This window comes from Pinus tabuliformis, chromosome 8 (assembly GCF_031772625.1).
Source record: "Pinus tabuliformis cultivar Carrire ecotype Pingquan chromosome 8, CPIR1, whole genome shotgun sequence".
NCBI lineage: Eukaryota > Viridiplantae > Streptophyta > Pinopsida > Pinales > Pinaceae > Pinus > Pinus tabuliformis.
Genome location: NC_142294.1, coordinates 1,476,761,481 through 1,476,779,158, shown reverse-complemented (window position 1 = coordinate 1,476,779,158; position 17,678 = coordinate 1,476,761,481). Strand labels below are relative to the sequence as shown.

At 39.9% G+C, this 17,678-nt stretch overlaps 1 pseudogene; it reads left to right on the top strand.

Moving 5' to 3' along the window:
* The window catches only part of LOC149241377 (coniferin beta-glucosidase-like), a 44,347-nt pseudogene extending 43,499 nt beyond the window's left edge, over positions 1–848 (top strand).
* The last annotated feature ends 16,830 nt before the right edge of the window (positions 849–17,678 follow it).

The following is a 17,678-nucleotide window of genomic DNA, read 5'->3' as shown; positions in this document are numbered from 1 at the left end:
CCACGATCTGAAAGTTCTATGTAGGTTGTCAAGTCGGATGGATGACTCCCTTAGTATTAAGGAGGTGCAGGGACATATACTATTTTGTTGAAATATATATGTAACACTCTCACAAAGCATTTATGTATGGCACATTTATGTATTTATGTGCAACAAAAGATATTAAATAGACTAAGTTTTGTCCACTCTTTCCATATAGATGTGATGTATAGTCACATTATTTTTTGGGTGATCGCTTGATTTTATTTGAATGCATACATCAATATGCATATGCAGGATGTAATTTTGTATCATTCACTTATGAAATGAAATTACCATTTTTTCCAAGAAAAAATAAATATTTTATTTATTTAATTTCTATTATATAATATTTTTATTCTAATATAAAATTATATAATATTATTTTCTTTTTTTCTAAGATATTTTGAAAATTAAGGTGGGGGAGGGGTACGGACAAAGTGTCCATGTACTCACGGGGTCTTGGTCATATGACAAATAATCAAATAAAGATATATGGGCTCTACCAAGGACTTTTGTTAGCCAAAGAATATCAAGTGGATTGAGGATTCTCTCCTAATCTTACATTATCTAGTCAAACGCTCCCTCCTAAAAAAAAAAAAAAAAAAAAAAAATCATCATGAAAATAATAAATAAAATTATGGAAGATATCACATCCAATGCATATTTCCATGTCCTAATATATTTCAACAAATAAGCACATAATTATGCTAAAGATGAGTGTAATTTTTTTTTTTTTTTTTTTTTTTTTTTTTTTTTTTTTTTTTGTATACAGTGGAATCCGCAACAGGGGCAGCCTCGCGACTCGCATTACACGGGGTCGATTCTGATCGCTACCTTTATAACCACTGGGAGCTATGCCTGCCCCTCTCCCTAGCGCCGGGTTAGTCCGGGGGAATTGAACTCGTGACCTTCAGTACGGAGCCCGCCTTTCTAACGAACTTCACCGCAGTGTGATTACCAACTCGCCTACCCCCGTGGGGCTAAAGATGAGTGTAAATTGAATATAGGTAAATTAAGGATTAATTGTTAAATTGAACCTGATATAATTCTATAATGGCAGAAGAAGCCTTTAAAAAAAAATTCCGGATAGCGTTATGTGTTGTAAATTTTGTATTTTGTAGGGGCACTTTTGCAAGGTTTTGTACGTGAAAAACCCTTTTTTTTGTTGCTCAGATATTTTCTCCTAAAAAATATCATATATTCCTATTAGAAAGGAGAAAACAATTGGAAATTTTTTATGAATTAGCTCTATAATTACATATGTATTTGCTCTGAACCAAGGGTAGAATTATATAATACAAATACTCCCTCAATCTCTAATCTAATACTAACAACTAGCGTGAAACTTTAATACACAATCTTGAAAGTCATATATATACACATATCTATCACACTTTTTATAGCAAATATATGATATGGCTTTCAAGTTAACCAGCATAGATCCATCTTATTTAAATTTTTTTATTATTTTTTTAAATTATTTTGGCCAACATGAGCAAAATTTCAACTTTGATGATGGATGGGCAGAGTTACACATCATATTGGGCTGTAAAATGAGCCTCTCAGCTCAATAAAATTCAATTTAAATAACTTTTTAAATGTTAGAGTGGAAAATAGCCTTAAAAGTTAGTTCAATTAGTCAAGTCTCATAGTTAAGCACCTCTGCTATTGAGAGGTCATGGGTTCAATTTTTCTCTACACTCTCGAGGCCAACGCTCGTGTTTAAGCCGATGAGAATTGATTCTTCGAGTGGATCTACATTGAACAATACTTCATGGATGATCCATAATTATGCAGGAACACAACAAAATACAGATATAAACATAAACACAAAGATGCAGCAGAAATAAGTCTTCATTTCATTAATAAGATGCCTACAAGCATAATGGAAATAAACTAGCATGGGCAATGGTAGTTTATCTCTGAGAAGAGATGTAGCAGCAACATGTCTCTGAACTATGTTACAATGAGGTCAGTGGCCTTATTATCATTGAGAAACAATGAAAAACCCTAAACACCAAAAACCTAACCCTAAGAGATGAAGCGTCAAATGCTTGTGGGCCCTTTTGGGGTTAGTTGGAATGTCAACTTCCCGAGGTCATACTTTTAGCATATGATCTCCATTTAACTATCATAACACCTCATTTCAAAGATATCTAAGAGGAGCCCAAAAAAAGCATAGATAAATTGGTTTGGCACTTTTCGAGTCTCTCTTTTTTCCAAAAAAAAACATATTTTAGGCCCTCAAACAGATCTAGAAGTTTAGGACCGGAAAAATTGCTAAAAATAGTAAGTTGTACTACTATCAAGGAAACTGAAAAGAAAAGTGGAGGTCCAAGTGGAATAGGTGGGTGGCCACCAATGTCCACCTAGATCAATCCTCCCCCCTTAAGAAGCAATGGTTCCCATTGCGTTGAGTGCCTCCATGAGATGGGGAAACTTCTGTTGAAATTGGTCCTTGGTGAGCCACTTTCCTTGGTGAAGGAGTTGGCCTGCTTTGACAACTCGATATAGCTGGATCATTTGCTGGTGAGTGTTCTTGATATGTATGTCCATGATCCTATCAGTTGTGTCCTTCTCGATGCAGCTTGGATTGAGCTTTGTTGGTGTCTTCCACCAATCAGCGACGTTGAATGTGTCCAACAATGGGGGAAAGTATGGTCGCAACCGGTCCACATTGAATACTAGGTGCAGGCCAAGGAACGGTGGAATGTTAACCTCGAAGGAATTGTCCCATACATCCTTGGTGATGGTGTACGACCCATATTGGAGCAAGTGAAGCTTGTGGTGGGGCCCAGCAAGACGCTCCTTCTGTAAATGTAACCAAACTTTGTCGTCCACCTAGAACTTGTGTGGCACTCGATGTTGATCATGACAGTGGTTGTACTTAGCATTGGCTCTATCCAATATGTCATGGACTTGTTGGTGGAAATGTTGAATGCACTCAATGAAGTTGTTAACCCTGCCAACTTTGGACTAGACATGAGCTGAATTTGCGTGAATAGTTGCAAACAGTATGGCCACATCAATGAGACATAGTGGCTAAAATCCCAACCCCACTTGAAAGTGAATATGGCCAATTGAATTATGGAGAGCTTTGTTGTAGTTGTGTTGGACATAGGAGAGGTTTTTATCCCGTGTGCGTGGATGCTTCGAGTTGTACATGTGCAAAATGTGCAGGATCATCTTGTTGATGACCTATGTTTGGCCATCAGTTTGGGGGTGGAAGGTTGTGGACTTAGTGAGCTTGGTATCCAACATCGACCAAAAGCATGACCAAAATGTACTCAGGACTATTGCCCCAATCTGAGATAATGGACTATGGGATCCCAAAATGTATCCACACTCGTTTAAAAAAGAGCTTAGTTGTGGCTTCTGCTGTGATACTCTTCTTGCAGGCCGCTAGAATGTCCATCTTACATAATTCATCGATGACCACGAATACGAAGTCGTTTCCATGCTTAGAAGAAGGACGGCCATACATGTAATCCATGAAGATGGATTCCCAAGGATGACTAGGAGTAGGCAGAAGAGTATATAGGCCTTGCTTCTTGATTGTCATTTTGGCAATGGCATAAGGTGTGGAGGATCTGATGTACTTCCCAACATCTTGTCGAAGGTTCGACCAATAAAAATACTTCTGCAATATTGACATTGTTTTCTCTACTCTGAAATGTCCAGCGACCCAACTGTAATGTGTCTCCCAAATCATCTTGGCACGCTCTCTTGCAGGAAGACAGAGGTGTCCCGGGTGGCATAATAGTGCGCCTTGAGGTGAAAATATGGAACTTTGAGATTTTTTATTCGAATTGTCCACAATATCCATTTTTCAGTCTACGTTTCGAGTCTATTACAAGACTCAACATCAAGACCAATGTGCAAACAAGAGAAAGGTGAGAGAAAATAAATATGGGAATGATGCAAGAAAGAAGGAGAGTCGACTAGCAAATCCACAAAATGAAGAAAACCCTAGGAAAGATAAAACTCAGAAATTAGCATGAACGCAATAAAATATTATTTGCAATTTTTAATTTGTAATTAATTTGTATCCAGCATCGACTAGAAATTTGACCAAAATGTACTTAGGAACCTGTTGTCCCAATCTAAGATAATGGACTGTGGGATCCCAAAATGTATCCACACTCATTTAAAGAAAATCTTAGTAGTGGTTTTTGCTGTGATATTCTTCTTGTAGGCCACAAGAATGGCCATCTTAGAGAATCTATCGATGACCACGAACACGCAGTCATTGCCATGCTTAATAGAAGGAAGACCCAACATGTAACCCATGAAGATGGATTCCCAAGGCCAACTAGGAGTAGGAAGAAGAGTATATAAGCCTTTCTTCTTGATTTTAGATTTGGCAATGGCACACACAGTGTAGGATCCGGTGTACTTCCCAACATCCTATCGAAGGTTCGATCAATAAAAATACTTCCACAACATTGACATTGTTTTCTCTACTCTGAAATTTTCAACGACCCAACTGTAGTGTGTCTCCCAAATCATCTTGGCACGCTCGCTTGCAGGAACATAGAGGTGTCCTAGGTGACATAATAGTGCGCCCATGAAGGGAAAATATGGAACTTTGAGATTTTTTATTCAGATTGTCCATGATGTCCATTTTTCAGTCTACACTTCGAGTCTATAACAAGACTCGTCATCAGAACCAATGTGCAAAGAAGAGAAAGGTGAGAGGAAATAAATATGGGAATGATGCAAGAAAAGAGGAGGAGATCCGACCAACAAATCCACAGAATGAAGAAAACCCAAGGAAAGATAAAATTCTGAAATTAGCATGAACGCAGTAAAATATTTATTTCTAATATGGAACTTGCTTTCCTTTCAAGAGCGTTTGGTATGTGTTGCCAAATTTTGGATTGCTCTTGTAAAAATGCGGCCACCCCGAAGTCTCATGTCCACAAGAGTTGAGCACTATAGTCAGCGCCATAACTAATGGTCAATTGAGACAGTCTGCAACATTATTGGTGCTTCTCTTCTTGTACTTCATGTTCAAATGGAACTGCTGCAGATATGTGGGCCATTTTTGATGGTGATCATTCTGCAACTTCCCTTGTGTCTGTATGAACTTTAGGGGTCAGTGATCTGTGTGGATGACCATTTCCTTCCCCAAAATGTAATGCTTCCATTTTCGGCAGGCCTGCACAATAGAATACACCTCTTTGTCATAGGTGGGATACTCTTGAAATGTATTTGAAATTGTCTCACTGTGATATGCCATCGAATACCCTTGCTGGGTAAGAACTGCACCAATAGCATAGTCAGCAGTGTTTGTCTCAATTTCAAATGGTTGTTGCAGGTCTGGTAATGTGATTACTGATGCAAAACAAAGGCAATGATTTAACTCGACAAACGCCTTATGTTGGGATTCAGACCAAAAGAAATTTTATTTCGCTCAGCCCTTGATTACTTGACTCAAAGGACAAGTGATATGAGAGAATCCCAACACGAACCTGCGATAGAAATTGGCAAGACCCAGACAGTTGTGGAGCTCTATCAAAGTGGTTGGGGTTGGCCAGTCCCAAATAACTTGTATGTTGGTTGGGTTCACGTGCACATCCCACTCATCAATGATGTACCCCAAATTTTGAACTTGGGTCATACCAAAAATGCATTTTTCAAATTGACACATAATTTTTGTTGTCGCAGGGTTCGACGGACCTATCGGATATGGTGTATGTGCTCTTCCCAATTCTGGCTGAAGTTCAGGATGTCGTCCAGGTACACTACCATGAAGGAGTTTGTGAAGGGCCACAAGATGTTGTCCATCAACTTTCTGAAGGTTGTGGGGGCATTTGTCAAACTGAAAGGCATGACCAACGATTCAAAAGGTCTCTCCTTGGATTTGAAGGGGGTCTTCCACACATCAGAGGGTTCAATTGGTACCGGGTGATAACCAGACTTCAAGTCAATATTGTTGAAATATTTCGCCCCATTGAGTTGGTCCAGAAGGTCATCAATATGTGGGATTGGATACTTATTCTAGATGGTGATCTTATTCAATGCCTGATAGTTAATATAGAGTCTCCAAGTGTCATCTTTCTTTTGTACCAACATGATCAGGCTCCCACAAGGTGATGAACTTGGTCTAATGCGCCATTTCTGCAAAGCTCCTGAATATTCCTCTTAATTTCATCGTTCTCCAGAACATAGCGTCCGTATATTAGTCCATTGGGTATCGGTGCGCCCAGGGTCAAATCGATGGAGTGCTTGACCTCACAAGGCAAGGGTACCCCTGTGGGTGAGGTGAATATGTCTCTGTACTCTTCTACGACCTTGTCCATATGTTGTTGTCGTGCAAAGGAGCCCCGTCTAGAGGTTGTGCATGTGGCCACAATCTTCTTCTTGCCCTAAGGGCGAATCATAAGGAAGACAAATTTCCCAATCTGGGAAATGATCTTACTGCATTGCTTCATAGAGATCAAAGAGATGGCGATAGGCGGCACTACCTTCGGTATCCTATATAACTTATTGCCCAAAGAAATAATAACAGTATGAGCCCTAGAATCATACACAACATGACGTCACTGCAAGTATGGTTGGTCTTATAATACATCACAAACTTCAAGAGGATTGATGTTGTAGGGAAGGCAATATTGTTGGTTGACGTGGAGATCTTGTCCTTGGTGAAGCCACCTAATGTTGTACGACTGCAAGTGTGGTGTGGTCGGTAGGCCCAACCGCTGCACGACCTCTGCTGAAATGAGGTTCTTTTGGCTTTCGCTATCAACAATGAGCTACAACGAAGAACCCTTCACCCACATATGTGAGTGGAAGAGTCATTCCCTCTCCTCTGGATCTTCAGGCTAAATTTTCTAGATCTTGGTGGTGGCAACAATGGCACTAGGCTCCACATCAATAATATGCTTCCCTTTGTCATTCCCCTTCTCAGTTTCCGACTCAGAGTCAGAACATGCATTTGATTCAGAAGCCTTCAGCTCGGCCAACAATGATTGTTTGGCTCAACACTCACTTGTGTTGTGAGTGGGGCTCTTACTGAACTCATACCATTTCCCTAAGTCATTTTTGGTCTTAATTGTGTTTTTTTCTTGCGACTTCGGCAAGTTGTCATGAGTCGCCCCGCCTTGGTTTTGTCCTTTGTTTTGCGATTTGGAAGGGTCTTTACCTTGATTCGGATTCGCAAATCCAAAGTCTTACTTCTTCTATTTAAATTTATGTTCGATATTGATAGCATATCAATAGGCGGCACTAAGTAAGGAGATGTCCAGGAACTCCATCTCGTCTTGGATGTCATTGTGTAGACAACCGCGGTACTTGAATACCAAATGCCGCTCAGAATCCTTGATACCCAACTGCCTGTGAAGGGTATGAAAAATATTTTTGGAGTCTGACACATATTGGTCCCTTCCCTGTCGCAGCGTGGTTCACTTTATATATTTATCTTCATAGCTCCCAACACAATAATGTTGTTCCTTGATGGCGTCTCAGAAATAATGTCGAGTGGTTGTGGCTAACAGTGATGGTTCCCCCTCGTCTTTTTGTACATAGTAGGTTTCCCACTGGTCCTTGACATGGCGGACCACTTTGAGGAGTGCAAAAATAATATTTTCCCGATTGGAAAAATCATGAACCGAAAAAATATCCTTCCAATATATTTAACCATTGGGTGGTTGCTGGATGAAGATTTGTCGTATGTGGGTAGCCGCCGAAGGATCTGGGCAAAATTATCCATTATCGCGTTCCTATGTCGCTCAAGTGCTTCCACGAGCAATATTTGAAAGGGTATCCTGCTCTCTAGTCTTTCTTTTCTTCTACCATGGGAGATTGTCGGGGTTTGTGAGGATGGTTTTGCAAAGGTTTCAACCAGTTTGAGCTCTAACTCCTTATACACTGACCTTATTGGGAACATGCAAAGAAAAACAGAGAAAGAGAAAATCGCTCTGATATCACTAATCCAGACTTATGCAGGAACGCAAAAAAATAGAGTTATAAACATAAACATGGTGATGCAGCAAAAATAAGTCTTCATTTCATTAATATCAAAGAATTGAAATATGCCTACAAGAAAAATGGAAATAAACAAGCACGAGCGATGGTAGCTTCTCCCTAAGAAGAGATGTGGCAGTTATATGCCTCTAAATTGTGTTAAAATGAGGCACGATGGCCTTTTTGTCATTGATAAACAATGGGAAACCCTAAACATCAAAAAACATAACCCTAGGAGATGAAGCGCCAAAAGTTTGCGGGCCTCATTTGGGTTAGTTGGAACGTCAACTTCCCAGGGTCGTAACTATGTCATACGATATCTGTTTGACTATCATAATACCTCGTTTCGAAGATCTCCATTAGGAAGCCGAAAACAAATTGATAAATTAGTTTGGCACTTTTCTGATCTCTCTGTTTTCCCCTAAAAAAAAAAAAAAAAAAACAAACAAACAAACATACAAAAACAAAAACAAAAAAAAACAAAAAAAACAAACATCTTTTAAGCCCTCAAAATGGCTCTAGAAGTTTAAGACTTGAAAAACTGCTAAAAATAGCAAGTCAAACTACAATCAAGGAAACTGAAAAGTATAATTAAGGAAATTGAAAAGAAATGGTAGGGGTCCAAGTGGAATAGGCGGGTGACCACCAATATCCACGTGGAGGACATAGTGAGTCACTGATCTCCAAGGACCGTGAACCAAATAGAAAAAAATTGTAGAAAAAAATTGTGGAAAATATAGATCTCATAAAATCACTGCTCACTTCAAAATTATGTGGAGCCTAAGCAATCAAAATGTTAGAATATATAGAACCAAGAAATTTGGTCAATATATTATTAACCAAACATAAATTTTTTGTGGCTGGAAATAAAATAGCAATAAATTATTTTAAAAAAATTAATTAACAAATGATTCACTTTTATATAATAATTTGAATATTATAGAAGTATATAAATTTTAACTTATACTATGTTTTTTAACTTATAACCAAGTATAAGTTCTTGACCCTAGAATGTTATCACTCCATTTAATTTCAAATTGTACGAGGAGACATCTTTGGCCCCTCATAATTTAAATTGTACACGGGGACATCTTTGGCCCCTCATGATAAGACTCAAAGGAATAGGGTCCACCAAGTATATATTCTTAACCCTGGAATGTTATCCCTTCATCTAGTTTCCATCTAGTTTGAAATCCTGCTAGGGAACATCTTTGGTATATTCTTAACCCTAGAATGTTATCCCTCCATCTAGTTTCCATCTAGTTTCAAATCCTGCTAGGGAACATCTTTGGTATATTCTTAACCCTAGAATGTTATCCCTCCATCTAGTTTCAAATCCTGTTAGGGAACATCTTTGGACCCTTGTGATAAGACTCAAAAGAACAGTCCCCCACATAGTGACGATAGATTTGATATACTTTTGGTGTTATAGTGGTAGAAGATAAGTTTGATCTTATGCCTTTGCCTAGATTACTCCAACACACGTTACCAATTCCCCATAATAAAATAAACTAAAAAACAAACATTAACCCTTAAACCCTTTGGGTTTTAACTTATATTCTATTAACATTTATTCCTAAACTTAATTTAAAGGATATCCTCATAAATAAACTAAACCAAACAAATAAATCACATTCAAATTAAAAAATAGTAAACCAAAATAATTCAAACAAAAAATTAGAAGCATAAATACAAGATTAAGTATACCAAATAAACTATATATATATATAAGATTAAGTATACCGAATAAACTATATATAAATACAAGATTAAGTATACCAAATAAACTATATATAAATACAAGATTAACCGAAGATATGAAATGTGTTAATGGAAGATATTCCAACCGATTGAACGTAAACACCACACTAACAATAAGCTACAAAAAGAATAATGTGTTTAGCTTTACGCTAAATTTAAAAATGGAGGATTGCATTTATTTATTCAAACTCCGGGAAAATAAGTCGATTGCAAACTCAACAAACTTCACATAGAACATTTGTCCATTTTATTATTTCGGTTTTCCCTCACTACCCAAAATTGTGAAACCCAATCAATACGATAAAAGATGCGGTCGCCTTCCACTTCTTTCAAGCCCTCTTTCTTCTAAACCTACCAGGAACGACTGATAAACCCTAGGCTCTAAATACCAACAAATCCAAAAAATTTGTAACAAAAGGAACAAAAACCCTCTAATAGACATGATAAATACCTGGAGGATCAGCCTTGAAGGTGTGCGCATCAGGGCTTCCTTCCAGTCAATATTTTATCTCAAATTTTTAGACCAGATTCTAATACTGGAAAGTCCAAAAATTCTCACTAAAGATAACTCTATTAAAATATTCCAAAAGACATCCAAGGTCAATAAAACTTTTTTCAGTACCAAAAAAGCATGATTTTGTATTAATATCAGATGAGTTGCAAAATTTACATGCCACATAAAAAACCATAGACATAACAAGTCTATAATAGGTAGAATTATTGGTAGGGAAAGGACTAATCAATCAAGGTAATCAACCAAGGAGAGGTCTGAGTCGGAGAGCGAGAGCGTCGTGCCGTGATGGAGACCAACTAGGGGATTCTTCGCCGTTTCAACCATCCAATGACTTCATCCACCTCTGCGCCTGCTCCAATCCATGCTCGACGCTTCAGTAACGCACTTTAGCTCGCCGAGATCCCTCCACGTCTCAGTTTCTCGATCGGCCATCTATCGCTCCAATCACTATTCTTTGTTTAATGTTATCTCCCCATTGCATGTCGAGCATCTGCCCTCTTCTCCTCGTTGCAGCCTCTCCACTTGTCCGTTCGTGGAAGCTCATGTTTACTTATACTCGAGTAAGCTGACTCCTAGACTGTGTTGTGTCTCCTCCTCAGATGGTTTCACCTCTTATTTAACTGAACCTTTCTCAGATGCGCGCGGTTTCGGCCCTTTGGCCTCCTCTCCTCTGTGCGCTCTATGCGAGGAGGTTTCGTCTACTTCACTCTGATTGTCTTGGAATCCCTTCTTACCTCATGGTGGTTGCCTTTGGTCCAATTCTCGCTCTTGGCTCTCGAATGTGTTATCTTCTATTGCTTAATATCCATCCCCTCTCACTACAGAGTTCTCTCTCCTTATATGGTCGGTTCTCCGTCGTTTCTGATGGCATGGTGATGGTCTGTGCATGTGGACTTCGGCGCTCTCGCTTTCGATGGATGCTCTGGTTAATAGGTTAGTACCTTTTCATTCCCCAATCCAGCAGATTGCATGTTTTTTTTGGGTGTTTAACAATATCTATGATTCATGCTATATTACGTTATAAATGGTCTGGTGTCTATCGTCTCATAGAGGAACTGTAATGTTTTCGATTATAGTTTTTCTCTGTGATTATATTCTTAGTCGTTGCATATCCAGGAATATTTGTTTTAACCTATAAAGCCATAGGGGGTCATAAGGTTTCGTTGTTTAACCTTCCAGGCTTTATAAGGTATAAGCTCTGTCTACAGATTCATGTAATTGCTTATCCCTGGGCTCACATGTTCTGGTCATATTTCCTTAACTGGTTTTGGGAACCCATTATCAGTCTCAAGCAATATATTATTATTTCTAAACCATGCTCTGACTTCCGCATGAAGATTGGTCCATGGTGGTGTATATTCAAATATTGTTATCGTTGTTGCATCATTTGCCCGAGCACCCCATAATTCTTCCTAGTTCGCTCCTTCTCTCGACCTCGGTCTCTCTTGGTTTTTTCGTTCTCGGAATTTTGTCCGATACTTTTCTGGCCGTCAGATGGCCACATCGTATGATGGAGTGGGATTATTTTCCACACTCCATTGAATGTGGGTTGTCGTCATTGAAGTCTTCCGTGTGCTTATTTCTAGGCTGATGTCCATCCATCCTATATGTTGTCAGATTATGAAGCTTCCCGGGATTCAGTATCCATATTCTAATATTTTCGTAGGCCGCCATTCTCACATATTGCCTGGATTTTATCTTGCGTACCTCTCGCACATTCGTCTTCCCTGACGTTCCTTTATTAGTATTGACTAAAGGTCTTCCTGAGATCGGAACGGTTTTCTTACTATTTATTTCGGGTGGTTCCTTGTCCTATCCTTCTATCTTTTCGGTGATATTGCCTTTTCCTCATTTAGTATTGGTGTCCGGTCTTCATTTAATGGAAACCTTTTCTGACGCGTCCGTTGCGTCAACCATGGTGCGGGCCACCATGGCTGCGGAGAAAACCTTTGCCAGGTCAGACATCAATGCTGACTGGAAATCCACCCTGGCAAATGAATTGTTTCCCCATATTTCTATTTCCGACCAGGAACCTAAAGGTGGCGGCCCTGGTATTCCGCCCCATCGAAAGAATCAGCGACCTGTGAAATCATCCCCTCCTCCTGCTGCTATTAACCTGGACAGCTCCTTTCTATCTGACAGAATTACTAGCCTTCAAAAGAGGGATCTGGTTGGTCGTTAGCATTTCCCGACTATCGAGGATGCCCAAATGAGAACCTGGGTTGGTTCTAAATGGACATCCCTATTGGGGTATATTCCGACCATCGTTAGACTCATGAATAATTGGTACAGCTTCCACTTTCTTCGCGACCGTGATTTGGAGATTATCCTGGCTATTCTGTGGGTTTATCAGAGAAGCTTTCTCGCTTTGCATAAATGGTTCAATGGGTCTTCCCATTGAACTATGGACTAAGGAGACTCTTGCGGAAAAAGAATACAGAGGGGGTTTCCCTGAACATATATAACTCTCATGGGGAAGGTCCAATATCCAATAGAGGCTAGATTATTTGGGTGTTCCTTTGAGGTGCTTAGTTTGTCACAAAATCGGCCAGCCACTTAAAATTTCTTTGCCCTCGTCGTCCTGGTGGCAGTCATAAGGGGAAGACACATTCTGAAAATATTCCTGCAAATCTCTCGCGAGAATTCGTAGATGACCAAAAATGCTACATGAATCATGAAGTTTATCGTGATCCTGGATTTGGGATGGCCCATCACTCTTCTCCTCGTCGGTTCTCCCCGAGATGTTCATCAAGTCTATCCCTGAAGCGATCTCAATCTATTGAGCTCATCCATAATAATCACAATCCCAATATGAAGGATTGCAACCTTCGCAAAACTTCATCCATGATTATGTCTCTGGTTCCGTCTAATATTTCCCCTTCAGCAAGGCAATCTCTTTTCTCCATCATCCCCTTGCCCCCAGAACCTGGACCAGATGATGCTATTCCTTCTCCTCCTTCTATTCCTCATCCCTCAGGGGATATCCCTTCCGCCTCTCATATTACATATATTTCTTCATCTCCTCAATCTCCATTAAACCAATTACCTCAATCTCACAGGATCTCTCCCCCTCCTCCCTTGACTTCCATTTCCATTCCTTTGAAATCCATGGCTGACCCTAAAGGTAAAGCTCCATGCATCTCGATTACTCCCCTAAATTCCCCTGAATCATTGCCTGTAAATTCTTTTGAATGTGATCTGGATCTCCTTCTCAAACGAGAATCTCTGAAACTTCAACCTCTGACTGTCCATAAGCCTATCTGGTCTCCATCCCCTGTTATCAGCCCGACCTCGGCTGGAAACATTACAGTAGGACGAACACAGAACAAGGGAAGTAGGCACTCCAGGGGCAGGAAGGGAAGGCCAGATCTGAATATTCGGGACCTTTCCCTGGTTGACATCCCTATTTCTGAAATCGTTGTAAAGGAAATATCTAATAAGGGGCCGCTTAGAGCAAGGAAGCCTGGGGATGTGTCCAAATGATTAACATTCTCTCGATGAATATTCAGGGTCTTGGGGCAAGCCCAAAATTTTTGGCTCTCAAGGAACTTTTTCGATCCTCTAATTCAAAGATTCTCCTGATCCAAGAGACTATGCATGAATGTCATGAATCTATATCCTATTTCAGACATATGTTCCCCACATGGCATATGGTTGTGACGAGTGCTGCTTGTCTTTCTAGTGGTCTGGCAGTTATGTGGGACCCGAATTGGATCTCGGCGGTTACTTTCAATTGCTTTTTCGGCATTCTCCTTCTTGCATACATTAGGGGCTCTCCAGGGCCTTTTCACATCTTAAATGTATATGCCCCATACAAAGAGCAAATTCCCTTCTGGGATTGCTTTCTATCATCTGAACTCCTTGAACTTGACTCCCTTTTAATCGAGGGGGGATTTAAATTGTACTATGTGTAATGACGAAATATGGGGGAGAGGCAAAAAAAATGATCATGTGGGTGGTTTGATAAGTGAAGCTATTCTACAGCACAATTTTGTGGACATTCAACCTACACAAATGGGTCCCACCTGGGACAATGGGAGACTGAACGATGCCTACCTTGATAAGAGACTCGATTGATTTCTCATTCATGATCAATTGGTTGATCAATTTGGCATCCCATCGGTGAAGATTATTCCGAGTTTCATTTTGGACCACAGACCCATATCCATTCAATGGAACCTCATTGGTCACAGGCATGGTTATCCTTTTAAATTCAATCGGGTGTGGCTTGAGGATGATCTGTTCAATAAAATGATATGAGATTCATGGCTCCCTTCCTCCATGGATTGTCTGGTATCATTCTTGGATCGTCTGTCGATCCTTCGGAGGGGGGTTAAAAGATGGCAGCGTGAAAAGACGATCTCCAACAAAATTTCTCTAAAGGAGATAAACAAGAAGCTGGAAAAATTATCTGTCCTCTTTAATGCCCCATGTATGTCTCTGGCAGTGCGATCTCAAATATGGGATTTGGAGAAAAAGAAATAAAAAATCCTTATAATCGAAGAGGCTTCCTGGCGATTAAAAAGCAGAGCCATATGGCTCCATGAGGGTGACAAAAATACGAAATTCTTTCACAGATTTGCAAATAAACGGCGTGAGCGAAATTCTATATGGGAGATAAAGAATGAGGAGGGAATCTCGCTCTTGTCACAGGAAGCAATCTCTAAGGAAGCAGTTAATTATTTCCAGAAGGCTTATAGCAGGAACGGAGGCAGTGATTTTGATGACATCCTATGGGGTATTGGGCCATATCCAATCATGTTCGATGGAGAACAGAATGATCTTCTTTATTCTTTGGTTACTGAGGAGGAGTTGTTGGAAACCATGAAATCTTTCCAAAAGGACAAATGTCCTAGTCCAGATGGGTGGACTATAGATTTTTTCATACACTTTTTCGATCTATTCAACGTTGATCTTCTCAAAATGGTTGAGGATTCCAGGATCAATGGTTCTATATGCCGCAATTTCTCCTCTACATACATTGCTTTAATACCTAAAAAGCATAAATCTCTTTCATTTATGGACTTCTAGCCCATATCCCTGTGCAACATTCTGTATAAGATCATCTCCAAAATTATTGCTATTAGGATGCAGAATATTTTATCAATTCATTTGACCCCTGAACAACATGGCTTCCTTAAGGATCGGAACATTTTGGAGGTTGTTGCTCTCACCCAGGAATGTCTTCGTTCTATGCATACCAGGAAGATTGATGCTGCATTATTAAAAATAGATCTTAAAAAAGCATACGATTGTATTGATTGGGGATTCCTTAGGTGACTCCTTTCTAAAATCGGCCTAAATGGCAAATGTTCCAATTGGATTATGGCCTGTGTTGTAGATGTGAACTATGCGGTTCTCATAAATGGTATCCCTACCTCATTTTTCTCTGCTGCCAGAGGCCTGCAGCAGGGTTGTTCATTGTCTCCCCTTCATTCATCCTTGTCATGGACTCTTTGAGTCTCCACATTAAAAGGGCAGTCCTCGAAACGAGATGTAGACCACTGGCTATCAGCAGGGACATTTCCATCTCTCACAATTTATTTGTTGACGACATTCTTCTATCAGTGATGCTTTGTAAAGTATCTTGGATCTGTTTACATGAAATCTTGGGAAAGTTCCAAAAGGAAACGGGGATGCGTATTAACGATGGCAAATCGTCCTTCCATCTGGAGAACACTCAAGGTGAACTCATTTCCTTCCTCTCCCAGCTCTTCAATATCAAATCTTTTCCTCTCAATGAGGGTCTGAAATACCTGGGCTATCCACTAAAACCTATGGGCTACTCCAATGCTGATTGGTGGTGGATCCACGATCGATTTTTTAAAAGAATTGCCGGATGGGAATTCAAATGTTTGCCTATTGTTGGCAGACCGATTCTTACTCAAGCTGTTCTGGTACAAATTATGGTCTATTGGGCTCAACTTTTCTTCATTCCTGCATCATTATACATAAACTTAATAGATTGACTGCTAATTTTATCTAGGGAGGTAATAAAGAAAAAAAGAAATTCCACCTATCAAAACTATCTATGCTGACTCATCCAAAAAAGATGGGGGCATGGGGTATCATGGACCTTAATCTGTTCCACAAAGCCCTTCTATGTAAATCTTTATGGAAAGCAGTATTGGGAGATTCTCTTTGGAGTAAGGCCATCAAATCCAAATACCTAGATAACAGAGACATAACTTTCTGGTATAGACAAGGCACTATCGGAACCTCTCAGTGTTCTGCAATTTGGAGAAGTTTTCGAAAAATAGAGCATTTCTTCCTCCAAAACTTAATATGGAGTATTCAGTGGGGAAAAAAGATCATTATTGGTTTCGATGCAATTGCAGGTGGTGATGAAGTAATTTCCATATCTCTACAGTTACTTTGGGTCTTGTAGCATAGAGGGATCCTATTTTGGGACAGGGCTATTCACAGATGGGAAGGATCCATCCCTATATGGAAGTCGGCGTTGGAGCTGGGCCTCAATGATGAGCTGGCTCTCCAATGGAACCAGATCATTTCGGCTATGAGGAACAGAGGTATTTATCAAACAGAACCCGAGGACAAGCTAATATGGAAGGGGTTGGGTGGTAGGTCGACTGTAGATGTAAAGCATATTTATATCCAACTTCAACTTGCAGAGCATGATCAACTGAATAGCATTTTCCCATCCACATTCTGGAAAACAGGTTGCCCCCTCAAGACCATCATTTTTTCTTGGCTTGTTTTCTACAACAAGAACATGGGACAATCTCCAAAAAAGACACTGGAGTGGATCTGCCATTTGTCCCTTGTGCAAGTTAAGCGGTGAAAGCAACCTTCACATCTTCCTTCTTTGCCCTCAATCACAAAAGATATGGCAAAATTTGGCTGCCCATTTCGACTTCGGCAGAACTGCTTTCCCCTCCATCATGGAAGCATTTGCATGGTGGGGTAATATGAAAACCGACTGGAGACCTATTCCCTTGATGACCATATGGGCCATATGGAAATGGCGGAACATGGCACTCTTTCATTCAAAGATGGAAAATTATGTTTCTGCCTATGAACCCATTCTCTCTCAATACTATTCTCGTCTTTTCTCCAAGAAAATCCTGAGAATGGGCGGAAGTAGGGTTATCTCCTTGGATCCCTTCGGCGTCCCTCGGGCCTATTTTGATGGGGCAACCCAAAATGGTTGTTGTGCATGTGGAGTCTATATTATTCCTATTGAGGGACAACATATGGAAATATTTTGGAACGGAGGTAACGGGTCAAATAACAAAGCTGAGGTTATGGCGCTGGCAGGTCTCCTCACCTTCTGTGACTTTCTCAACATGCAAGATTTGCAAATATTTGGGGATTCAAAGGTTATAATCGATCACAATTGTTCTATTCATGTCATAAAAAACCTCAACCTTTTGGGATGGTTGAACAGAATTGA